This window comes from Canis lupus, chromosome 30 (genome assembly GCF_003254725.2).
Source record: "Canis lupus dingo isolate Sandy chromosome 30, ASM325472v2, whole genome shotgun sequence".
In the NCBI taxonomy this organism is placed as follows: domain Eukaryota; kingdom Metazoa; phylum Chordata; class Mammalia; order Carnivora; family Canidae; genus Canis; species Canis lupus.
In genome coordinates this window covers 13,549,794-13,562,556 of record NC_064272.1, presented here as the reverse complement: position 1 = coordinate 13,562,556, position 12,763 = coordinate 13,549,794, and positions in this window count along the sequence as shown.

The window sequence follows — 12,763 nt, the reverse complement described above, 5'->3', positions numbered from 1 at the left end:
AGAAATTTCGATTTATTTAAAAATTACTTTTTATTATTACAAAAGCAGTATGTATGCATTATAACAAAATTAGAAAATACAGAGGAATAAAATGAGCTGAAATACTCCTTCCTCCTAAAGATCATCAATACATTTTCTTCTAGTCTTACGTGTTACTTTTTATCAAATGCAAACTCACTATGTTATTGTTTTGTATTCTACTCTTTCAGTCAATAATCTTCACGTTTATATTTTTGTATATTTTCTTTACATATAATATCCAGACTGTATTTAGAATCCTTCAATTAATTAAAAATGTTATTTAGAATGAATTTCTCCAAACTGGTATCATTGTAGTACCATATACTCTGATTGTCATGCCCCTTAGATTTCTTTTATTCTAGAACTAACCCCTTTTTTTATGACACTGAATTGCTGAAGGAGTGAGACCAACTGATCTACAAAATACCTTGCCTTCTGGACTTGTCTGATTGCTTTCTTGTGGAATCACTTAAGTTGTATCTCTATATCTATAGGTATATCTTAAGCTATTTATCAATAGTTTCAAGTTAAACATGTTTGACTAAAATAAATCTTAGGTGATATTGTATTGCATGGTACATCACATCAGAAAATACACATCAGAAAATACACATCTGATTCACTGTTAGTGATGGTTAAGATTGATCACTGGTATATGTGATATCTGATCCTTTAATTTAGTTGGATTGTTCCCCTTACAAGTATGAGCCTATATGACTGCCTACTGTTCCATAAAATATTTAATGGATTTTAACTGTTGCTTGAATTGATAGTTCATTTAGGGTTTCCAAAATTATTTTTTCCTAGCTCAAATTATTCTTTTTCCATATTAGCTGTTGATGGAAATACCTGTAAAGTAGAACTTTCTCTCATCAACTGGAGCTATTTGATTGTCCTTAAATATAATTCTTTACTGGAAGGGCAATATAAATACTTAAATATTTACCTTTAGTTATCAATTTTCAGAATAAGGAGTTTAGTAGGAGTAAGGAATTTCTTTTCATAGCTTCCTCGAAGGATGAAGGGTCACAGATGAGTTTTTGCCTGACTTTTTTCTTTTATCTTTTCTTTTCTTTTCTTTTCTTTTCTTTTCTTTTCTTTTCTTTTCTTTTTTCTTTCTTTCTTTTTTTTCCTTATTTGGAAATCATTATGGATTACTGGATTTTTATTGGTCCAGTGTGTTCTAACCTACTACAATCATTTTTCTTTTGGTTGCTAAAATGGTCACAAAATTGACTAGTGGGAAATTCTTCAAGATGTGTGTTTGGTTCTTTTGACATAATGCAGTTTCTCTACTAAACAAATCATACCTTTTTAGTTTATTGTTCTATTTTTTAAACATTCGTTGGAATATAGTATACATACTTTAAATTGTACAAATAATATGTATACAACTCAATGGATTACTATGGAATGAATACAACCTGGAAACTACCATACTAGGTTAAGAAATAGAAGATTAATAGGACCTAGAATCCTCCTCATGCCCCATCCCAATCACTATCCTTAACCTCCTCTCAAAATGTAGTCATTATCCTGTTAATGGTATAGAATATTTTAAACCTTAACATTTTATATAAATATATTAATATAGAATGTTTTCATTTGTATTTGCTCCTCTTGCCCAAAATTATGATTGAGATTCACATACATTATTTTGTGTGTCTCTATCATATTTATATAGTAGTACATTCTATGCATGTACTACTACTATGTATTCTTTCCTGTCTTGCTAAACATTGTTTTCAGTTTGGGGCTATTATAAATAATCCTTTTGTGAACATTCATAAAGTTTTCTATTAGTGCATACATACACATATGTCTGTTGAAAAGAAATGTAGAAACATAAAAATGAAAATTCTGAGTCATTTAGTAAACATGTGCTCAAAAACAGCAGGTAATGTGAATCCCTTTTCCAAAGTGGTTGTTCCAGTTGCATCCAAAAGCATGTAAGAGATTTCCAGTTGCTCCAAAACCTCATCAGCAATTTTTATTTTTAAAAAAATTTTAGCTGTTCTGGTGGATGGATAGTGGTTTTTCATGGTGGATTTAGCTATCATTAATATAGTTGAGGACTAATGAAGTTGAACACCTTTTCAAATGTTTATTGGGTATTTTATATAGCCTGTTTTGTAAACTGCTTTTTTCAAAACTCTTAGCCATTTTTCTATTGTGTTGCCTCTGTTGTTGTATTTTTTTGTTTATTCTGCATGTAAGCCATTTTTCAGTTATATTAGTTATAAATAATTTTTTTCTTAGACTTTTAGCTAGCTTTTGAGCTCTTCCTGGCCCTTTTTAAGATCTGTAATACTTAATTTAAGTGTAGTTCAAATTATTAATTTTTTTATGTCTTTTAAAAAACATCTTTGCCTGCCTAGGCCCTGAAAATACTCTTCTATGTTACCTTCTAAAATTATTATTGCTTTACCTTTCTCATTTAGATCTATGATAAAATGAAAATGACTTTGGGGAATGGTGTGAGGTAAGAGTCTGGATTTGCTTTTCCTTATGAATACTCAGTTGCTAAGTGCCATTTATTGAAAAGATCATCCCTCCTACACTGCTTTGTCCCCTTAGTCATAAATCAGGTTGTTCTTTTTAGGGCTCTGTTCTGTTATATTGGTCTATCTAATCTTACAATAATCCTTCACTGTCTTTATTATGATAGTTTATATAATAGGCCTTGATATCTGTTACCTGAAGTACTTTATTCTTTGTAAAGATGTGAGCTATTCTTAGCCTTTACATCTGAATTTTAGAATTGGTGTGTCAGTTTTTGAAAATAAATAAGACTACTGAGCTGTGATTGCTATTGTAATCAATAGATTAGAAGAATGAATATATTTATAAATTTGAATTTTAAATCTATGAATGTATTTTATCTCCATTTATTTAGGTTTGATTCAATTTTACTCAATAATGCTATACGGTTTTGTAGAGATTTTACATATATTTCATTATATTTATTTCAAGGTATTTGATGTTTTGATAATCTAAGTAGTATCATTTTTGTATTTTAATCTTTTATTTATTGTATAAATAATTAAAGTTTTAAATTTTGGTTTTATATCAGAAACCACACTAAACTGTGTTATTTCTAATAATTTAGTAGAAAATTCTCTTGGGTTTTACTTGGATACAGACATATAGTCTGAGAATGAGAGTATCATTTTTCACTTTCTTTTTACCATTACTCTTTTCTCTTTTCTTTATTATCCTGGCCATGAATAAAATCGGATGAAATTTACCGGAAATTATGAAAGTAATCTAGGAAGGAAAATTTTTTGCCCTCAATTTTACCTTGGAGGGAAAAATCTTAACATGTCACATTAAGAAGGATTTTTACTACAATTTTTTTTCTCATTTTTTGAAGATGATTTTATCAAATTAAAGAGTTGCCTTCTACAATTGCAGAGGTTTTACCTAAATTGGTTTTGATTTCTAGTCTATACCATTCTTCATAGATTTTAGAAAATCATCTGATTTGTCTTTTCATTCACTGGTTTATTATTTATTATTATTTCTTTTTTACTGGTAGATTATTCTGATTGTTTTTAAAATGTATTTTTGGCAAATTTAGAGGGCAGTGGAAAACATTTCAAACTAACAGGAAAGTTGCAAGAAAAATAACACTAACTCAAAGGCATATATGTAACTCAATATATATAGCAGCATTATCTATAATAGTCATTATGGAAACAACCCAAGTGTCCATTGATGAATGGATAAAGAAGATGTGAGATTTATATATATATATTTTTTTTTTCACCTCACAGTTACATAAGTTTATTCATGCCGCAGTGGACACGACACATGTACATGCGTATATCGGGGCTCCATGTTCCTGGCTAACTGAGCGAGCGGAGATTTACAGCCAGACTGACATTCCATCTCATGTGTTCCCCGAGCTGGTTAATGATGGCCATGAGCAGGGGCAGGACTCGAGGCTTTCAAAGCTTTACTTCTTTTATCAGCACTCCTGATTTTATAAGTGATGAGACTCATCAACCCCATTCCTAACCAAATCTCCTGGTAAGCTTGGGTATAGTAGGGCTTCATGGGGACCCAATGAATATATATATTTATATATTTATATATAAATATATTTATATATTTATATAAAACTCCATGATAAACATATACATATATATGTGTGTGTGTGTATGTGTATATATGCACAATATATACACATATATATATCGTGGAATATTACTCAGCCATAAAAAGTAATGAAATCTTGCTTATTTGCAATGACATGGATGGAGCTAGAGAGTATAGTGCTAAGCAAATGTAAGTCAATCAGAGAAAAATAAATACCATATGATTTTACTCATATGTGGAATTTGAGAAAGAAAACAAATGAACAAAGGGACAAAAAAGAGAGAGGGGCAAACCAAGAAACAGACTTTTAACTATGGAGAACAAACTGATGCTTACCAGAAGGGAAGGTTTGGCGGGGGAGGTGCTAAGTAAGTGATGGGGATTAGGGAGTACACTTGTGATGAGCACCAGGTTTTGTATGGAAGTGTTGAATCACTATATTGTACATTTGAAACTAATACTACACTGTATGTTAGCCAACTATAATTTAAATAAAACTTTTTAAAAAGTATAAAAGACTACTATACATTCAGATTTGTCAGATGTTTAGGTTTTGCCCATTTGTTTATGATTCTCTTACCCCCTTTCTTTCTGAATCATTTAAAAGTAATTTGTCAGATTTGCCCCTTCATCCCTAAATTAATCAGCTTGATTTCCTGAAAACTGGGACATCTACCCATAACCACAGTACAATGACAAAAACCCAACTTTATTTATTGATATTTATTGTTAAAATGTCCTTGCATTTCTAGAATAAAGATAAATCTTTCAGGCTATATTAAAATCTTTATATGTTGCTGGATTTGTTTTGTAGATATCTGTGTAGGAGTTTTGCCTCAATTTTTCTAAGATTAGATTGTGCTTTTCTTTCATATAGTATCCCATCAGATAGTCTTTCCAGATAATGTTGGCTTCATAAAATGTGTTGGAAAGGCTTTCTACAGTTTCTGTTCTCTGTAAATGTTAGTCTGGAATTATTATTCCTTTCTTAAAAGATTTTTTAAGTTGCAGATGAATTCTAACTTGTAGTATTCCAAAATTGAATATAATTAATATTTAATTTTACTAATATATATTAGATTACTTAGATTTTTTATTTTTATTGTATCTATTTTAGTACTATTTTTCTTAGATGTATCTATTTTACATTTTCAAATAATTGCCATAAAGTAGTTCATAAGTCCATCATCATAAATTTTCAAAAATCACATTTATTGATGCATTATCTATATTCTTTAAAATTCACTGTTTTTAGGTATATTGTTTCTGTGATTATTGACAAATATATATATCATATGTAACCACCATCAAAATTAAGATATAGAATATTTCCATCATCCCAATGAATTCCTTCATGTTCCTTTGAACTAAATCTCTAGTCCCTCTCATAGGCCCTGACAACCACTGGTGTGATTTGTCTCTATAGTTATGCCTTTTCCATAATATCATATTATGGAATGAAACAGTTATTCTTTGTGTCTTTTGGGAGGTTAATTTATGTTCTTGCATAGATTTGAAATTTGTCCTTTTAAAATTGCTAATTTTAGTTTTGTATATACTAGCTGATGTACATTTTAGGTTGTTACCTGTTTTAGGGCATTGTGAATAATGATGCTATAAATATTTGCATATTGGTGTTTAGATGGGCTCCTTCCCATCTCCCTTTTTGGGGCAAATTTTTAGGAGAGCAGTTTCTAGGTTGTATATAAATATATGTTTAAAGTTACAAGAAACTGCCAAGTAGTTTTCCAAAATGAATACACCATTTTTAATCCCCACCAGAAAAGTAGAATATTTCTGTTGTTCCAAATTCTCATTAGCACTTGATGTTTTCAGTTTTATTTAATTTTTAGGTTTTAGCCAATTTAGTATATGTATAGTGGCATCTTATTGTAATTTTAATTATATTTCTCTAAATGAATAATGCTATTATTTTTTCATGTGTTTATGGGTCATTTGTATATCTTTCTTAGTGAAGTATTTGTTCAAATATTTTCTTAGTTTTAAATTCTTAAGTCAAAGAATGCCCGGGTGGCTCAGCGGTGGAGCACCTGCCTTCAGCCCAAGGTGTGATCCTGGAGTCCTGGGATCGAGTCCCCCATCGGGCTCCCTGCATGGAGCCTGCTTCTCCCTCTGCCTGTGTCTCTCCTCTCTCTGTGTCTCTCATGAATAAATAAATAAACTCTTAAAAAAATTCTTAAGTCAAAAACAAATTATTTCAGGTTTTGCCAGTGTTTTGCATCTTTAGTTTGTTAAACACTGAAGGGGTTAATTCCAACAAACTGGTAGAATCTGTTGTGTCTTATAACTTATGTATTTACAATAACTGGTGCAGAGTTGTGATTACTGATTAAAAATCTGAGAAAGAATAAGAAACAAGCATTTTTGAGCCATTAGAGAAAATCATTCATTTTCCTGGACTAGATTTACAAACCAAAATTGATTACATGTTTATGATTATGCTCAAAGAACAACATTGTCAGAAGGTAATTCCAAATGTACCAAAAAAATATTGCATTTATTTCTAGTCTACTTCTGTACCTTTACATTTGTCCCTACTTTCTATACACTTATTCCAAGCAATTACTTTGTGTTTCTCTAGTTCATTTTTGAGTCAGGATCTTAAGCTTCTTTCAGTTCCATGGATTTCTTGAACTGATGGTATCTGTGAGAACCATTCTTTGAAAAGCAAAACACAAACCAAAAGTCAAAAGCTTGATAACCAATGAACATTTTCGTGGCAAATGTTAGAACACCATACTGTCAGTATGCTTCTGTGGTAGGCTTTGCAGATTTAATGAAATCAAACATATGAGTCTCAGACAACAGAAGATTAGAGACTGACTTGTGGAAAATGTCTCAGACTTAAGATTTGGTCAGCCTCCACGTAAGAAGCTGTATACACTTGCTTTTTAGCTCTTTCTCCAGTAAGATTTTATCTTTATCAGGACGAAAGTTTTATATATATATACATATATAAAGTTATATATGTATATATATATAAAATAAATGCATAATATATATCTAAATATGTATACAGTAGTTAAAAGCAAGTAAGAAGAGCAGGCCTCTTGTACTGCAACAATTACTTATAACTCCATTGTAAGTCATATCACTGCTAATCATCTGGAAGACCAAGGAAGGGCCTCATCAGTGCACTCTATAGTATGTATTATGCCTTTCTTTTTTTGGACATAACAATCTGAATTAAAATGGTACTATTTCATTAATAAATATGATATTTAAATCAGCAAATTAAAAATCACCACTATGTGTTAAAATTCCCTCTGATGACACTTCACAATGCAGAACATGGTAATTACTTTGAGAAATCAGCTATTCCAAGGTAACTGGGCAGTTACAATATTTTATCGAGTAAATTACCAGTCACCATCAACATTCATCAAGGACTCATTTGGATTTTATTACAGGTTGACATTTACTTATTTGCCCAATTTTTAAAATTACAACTGTTGCACGATTGCCCCAGGGTGCAACTGTAGAAAATTAGCACACTAATCACATTAATTATCATAAATAAAAGGTTATAAAAGAGCAGCAAGTAATAGCATAGAATTTTTTAAAAGCAACTTAGGGCATCCCCTAATAATACTTTAAATTTATATGCCACATTGAAATTGTCAAGACTCTTTTACTTCTACAGTTTCTAACTTGAACACCTCTGCCACAGGGATGTTATTATTGATACCATTTCAGAAATGAAGAAGTGGAAGCCTTAAAATGGCCCTTTGGCTGACCTAAGATCATCTGGCTAGATAGATTTAAAGTCAAGAACTAAGTCTCCTGACCTACCAACACTCCATTTCCCCTCTATATTTCTCTTTCAGTGATCCAGAGTAGAATATAATTCATGTTTTATGCTTCCATCTATGAACATATTCAGTGAACTAAGGATCCAAAATATATCCTGATGTGCTTGCCTCTTTCTACCTTCATTGCTACCAACTCAGTTTAAGCAAACATCATGTCACATCTGGACTACCTTTTGTGATAACTCATTTCCTTTTAGCCCCAGTGAATTACATATTGTACAGAGTAACTCAAATGATTTTCAAAAAAATGTGAGATCATAGCATTTTCATGCTTAAGTGAATATGGATCCCTTAACCTGATCCCCTCCAATTTCATCTCTAGCTTCTCCTTACTCTACTACCATTTTTTCTGTATGTTGGGTGTGTCAAGATTCTGCTTCAGAGTCTTGTGACACATGACACATTCTGATGAGAGGCAAAATGATTACTCAGAGTCCAATATCTTAGAATAAAGAGAGGCCCAAAGGGGCTACATGGTCAGGCACCTCCAAGAAGTGCAGTTGCCCAGGTAAAGCCCCAAGTCTGGGTTGCCTCTCATCATAGAATGAGAGTATGTGGAAACAACTCAACGTTTTATTATCGTAGAATGTAAAGTATGTGGAAACAACTCAAGAAGCCAATCGTGTGAGGGGCAGCAGGGAACTGTGTATGTGACCACATGGGTCTCAGAGGAACACTAACTAGGGGCAGCAGGGATGGGACCCCTGACCTCTGCAGGCCTGGCTGTCTCTCCACCATCATTGCTATTTGCAGCGTGGACTGTTTTCAGTATCAACTGATGGTGGGAATAACTGGCATTTGCCACACACATAAAGCTGTTACCATTAATACATGTCCCTGCTCTTATTGTTTGTTTGTTTTTTTTTTTTTTTTTTTTTTTTTTGTTACCTACTGAGGTTTTGCTCTCCCACAGTCTTGGTTCTTATATTTTGCTCTGCTTGGGATGTTCTATGCCCAGATTTTTACAGAACTTATTTGAAATTCTTCTTCCTTAGAGTTTATTTCATAACTGAACCTAACCTGGCTTCTCCTCCTTCTCCCATTTCTATCTCATCCGATCCTCCAGTCATTCTTCATCACGTGATTATGTTTTATTTGTAATGCATGAGTCTTTAGCCCTTGGAAGTGACCTCATCCATGTATTTATTTGTGTATTGTATATCAATTCCTATGCAGGATCAGATTCATAAGAGCAGAGATATTCTATATCTTGTTCACTGCTTGTGACAGATGCTCTTCATTCTCCACTCATACCCCTTAAGGCCACCCTGGAAATTTAAGCTCCTTTAGTTACCAGTGTCTATATATCCTAAAGAGCTTCCTACCTCAACACTTCCCTCCCTGAAGGCATTTTCTGGGCATTCTTCCTGGTAGGTAAGAAATGCCAGAAAGTTAATGCCTCCAAGATATAACCCTCAGTCAGCAAATAAAATGAGGAAATCAGTAAGTACACATTTCCTTCACTCCTCAGATAGACAGTTTATAAGGTCAAAATTATGACATGTTTTACATCTTTCAGAGATTCTCCGTGTAACTGAATCCTCATTGCACACAGAAGTAACTGGCTTATTCATGTGCATTCTCTTTCAGTGATCTCTTTCAGTGATTAGCATTCGTTTTTCCATCTTACTGGTAGTTATTAAATAAAAGAAAAAGTATTTTAAAAATCATACCTATTTTCATTTCCACAGTACTTTTTTTCTTAATATTTTATTTATTTATTCATGATACACACACACACACACACACACACACACAGAGGCAGAGACACAGCAGAGGGAGAAGCAGGCTCCATGCCGGGAGCCTGATGTGGGACTCCATCCCGAGACTTCAGGATCACACCTTGGGCTGAAGGCAGGTGCTAAACTGCTGAGCCACCCAGGGATCCCTGATTTCCCCAGTACTTGATTGGATTCACAATCCATTGTACTGTCCTCTTCTCTGTTCTAATTAATTAATTAATTAATTAATTTTTTATTGAAGTTTGATTGGCAACATATACTATAACACGCAATGCTCATCGCATCAGGTGCCCTCCTCAGTGCCCATCACCGCACCTGCCTCCCCTTCCACTAGCTTTGTTCATTTCCCAGAGTTAGGAGTCGCTTATGTTTTGTCACCCTCTCTAATTTTTCCCACTCATTTTCTCTCCTTTCCGTTATAATCCCTTTCACTATTTCTTATATCTCCCATATGAGTGAACCATACAATGTTTGTACTTCTTCAACTGACTTAGTTGACTCAGCATAGTACCCTCCAGTTCCACCCACGATGAAGTAAATAGTGGGTATTTGTCATTTCTAATGGCTATGTAATATTCCATTGTATACCTATACCACATCTTCTTTATCCATTCATCTGTTGAAGGACACCAAGGCTCCTTCCACAGTTGGGCTATTGTGGACATTGCTGCTATAAACATTGGGGTACAGGTGTCCTGCCGTTTACTGCATCAGTATCTTTGGGGTAAATACCTAGCAGTGCAGTTGCTAGGTTGTAGGGTAGCTCTATTTTTAACTCTTTGAGGAACCTCCACACAGTTTTCCAAAGTGGCTGTACCCGTTTGCATTCCCACCAACAGTGCAAGAGGGTTCCCCTTTCTCCACATCTTCTCCAACATTTATTTCCTGTCTTGTTAATTGTTCCCATCCTCACTGGTGTGAGGTGGTATCTCATTGAGGTTTTGATTTGTATTTCCCTGATGTCAAGTGATGCGGAGCATTTTCTCATGTGCTTGTTGACCATGTGTATGTCTTCTTTGGAGGAATGTCTGTTTATATCTGCCCATTTCATGACTGGATTGTTGGTTTCTTGGGTGTTGAGTTTAATAAGTTCTTTATAGATCTTGGAAACTACCCCTTTATCTGATACGTCATTTGCAAATATCTTCTCCCATTCTTCAGGTTGTCTTTTAGTTTTGATGACTGTTTCCTTTGCTGTGCAGAAGCTCTTTATCCTGATTAAGTCCCAATAGTTCATTTTTGCTTTTGTTTCTTTTGCCTTCATGGATGTATCTTGCAAGAAGTTACTGTGTCCGAGTTCAAAAAGGGTGTTGCCTGTGTTCTCCTCTAGGATTTTGATGGAATCTTGTCTCACTTTAGATCTCTCATCCATTTTGAGTTTATCTTTGTGTATGGTGTAAGAGAATGGTCTAGTTTCATTCTTCTGCATGTGGATGTCCAATTTTCCCAGCACCATTTATTGAAGAGACTGTCCTTTTTCCAGTGGATAGTCTTTCCTGCTTTGTCAAATATTAGTTGACCATAAAGTTGAGGGCCCATTTCTGGGTTCTCTATTCTGTTCCATTGATCTATGTGTCTGTTTTTGTGCCAGTACCAAACTGTCTTGATGATCATAGCTTTGTAGTACAACCTGAAATCCGGCATTGTGATGCCCCCAGCTCTGGTTTTCTTTTTCAATATTCCCCTGGCTATTCGGGGTCTTTCCTGATTCCACAAAATCTTAAGATTATCTGTTCCAACTCTCTGAAGAAAGTCCACAGTAGTTTGATAGGGATTGCATTAAATGTGTAAATTGCCCTGGGAAGCATTGATATTTTCACAATATTAATTCTTCCAATCCATGAGCATGGAATATTTTTCCATCTCTTTGTGTCTTCCTCAATTTCTTTCAGAAGTGTTCTGTAGTTTTTAGGGTATAGATCCCTTACCTCTTTGGTTAGGTTTATTCCTGGGTATCTTAATGCTTTTGGGTGCAATTGTAAATAGGATTCACTCTTTAATTTCTCTTTCTTCAGTCTCATTGTTAGTGTATAGAAATGCCACTGATTTCTGGGCATTGATTTTGTATCCTGCCACACTGCCAAATTGCTGTATGAGTTCTAGCAATCTTGGGGTGGAGTCTTTGGGTTTTCTAGGGACAGTATCATGTCATTTGCGAAGAGGGAGAGTTTGACTTTTCCAATTTGAGTGCCTTTTATTTCTTTTTGTTGTCTGATTGCTGAGGCTAGGACTTCTAGTACTGTGTTGAATAGCAGTGGTGAGAGTGGACATCCCTGTTGTGTTCCTCATCATAAGGGAAAGGCTCTCAGTTTTTCCTCATTGAAAATATATATGCTTTGGCCTTTCCATAGATGGCTTTTAAGATGCTGAGGAATGTTCTCTCTATCTGTACACTCTGAAGAGTTTTGATCAGGAATGGATGCTGTATTTTGTCAAATGCTTTCTCTGCAGCTATTGAGAGCATCATATGGTTCTTGTTTTTCTCTTGTTGATGTGATCTATCATGTTGATTGCTTTATGAGTGTTGAATCAGCCTTGCATCCTGGGGATAAATCCCGCTTGGTCATGGTGAATAATCTTCTTAATGTACTGTTGGATCCTATTAGCTAGTATCTTTTTGAGAATTTCCGCATCTGTGTTCATCAGGGATATTGGTCTATAATTCTCCTTTTTGGTGGGGTCTTTGGTTTTGGAATCAAGGTGATTCTGGCCTCATAAAACAAGTTTGGAAGTATTCTCTCCCTTTCTATCCTTTGAAACAGCTTTAGTAGAATAGGTATTATTTCTTTTTTAAACGTTTGATAGAATTCCTCTGAGAAACCATCTGGCCCTGGACATTTGTGTCTTGGGAGGTTTTTGATGACTGCTTCAATTCCTCACTGGTTATTGGCTTGTTCAGGTTTTCTATTTCTTCCTGTTCCAGTTTTGGTAATTTGTGATTTTCCAGAAATGCATCCATTTTTTCTAGATTGCCTAATTTATTGGCATATAGCTGCTCATAATATGTTTTTAAGCTCGTTTGTATTTCCTTGGTATTGGTTGTGACCTCTCCTCTTTCATTCATGA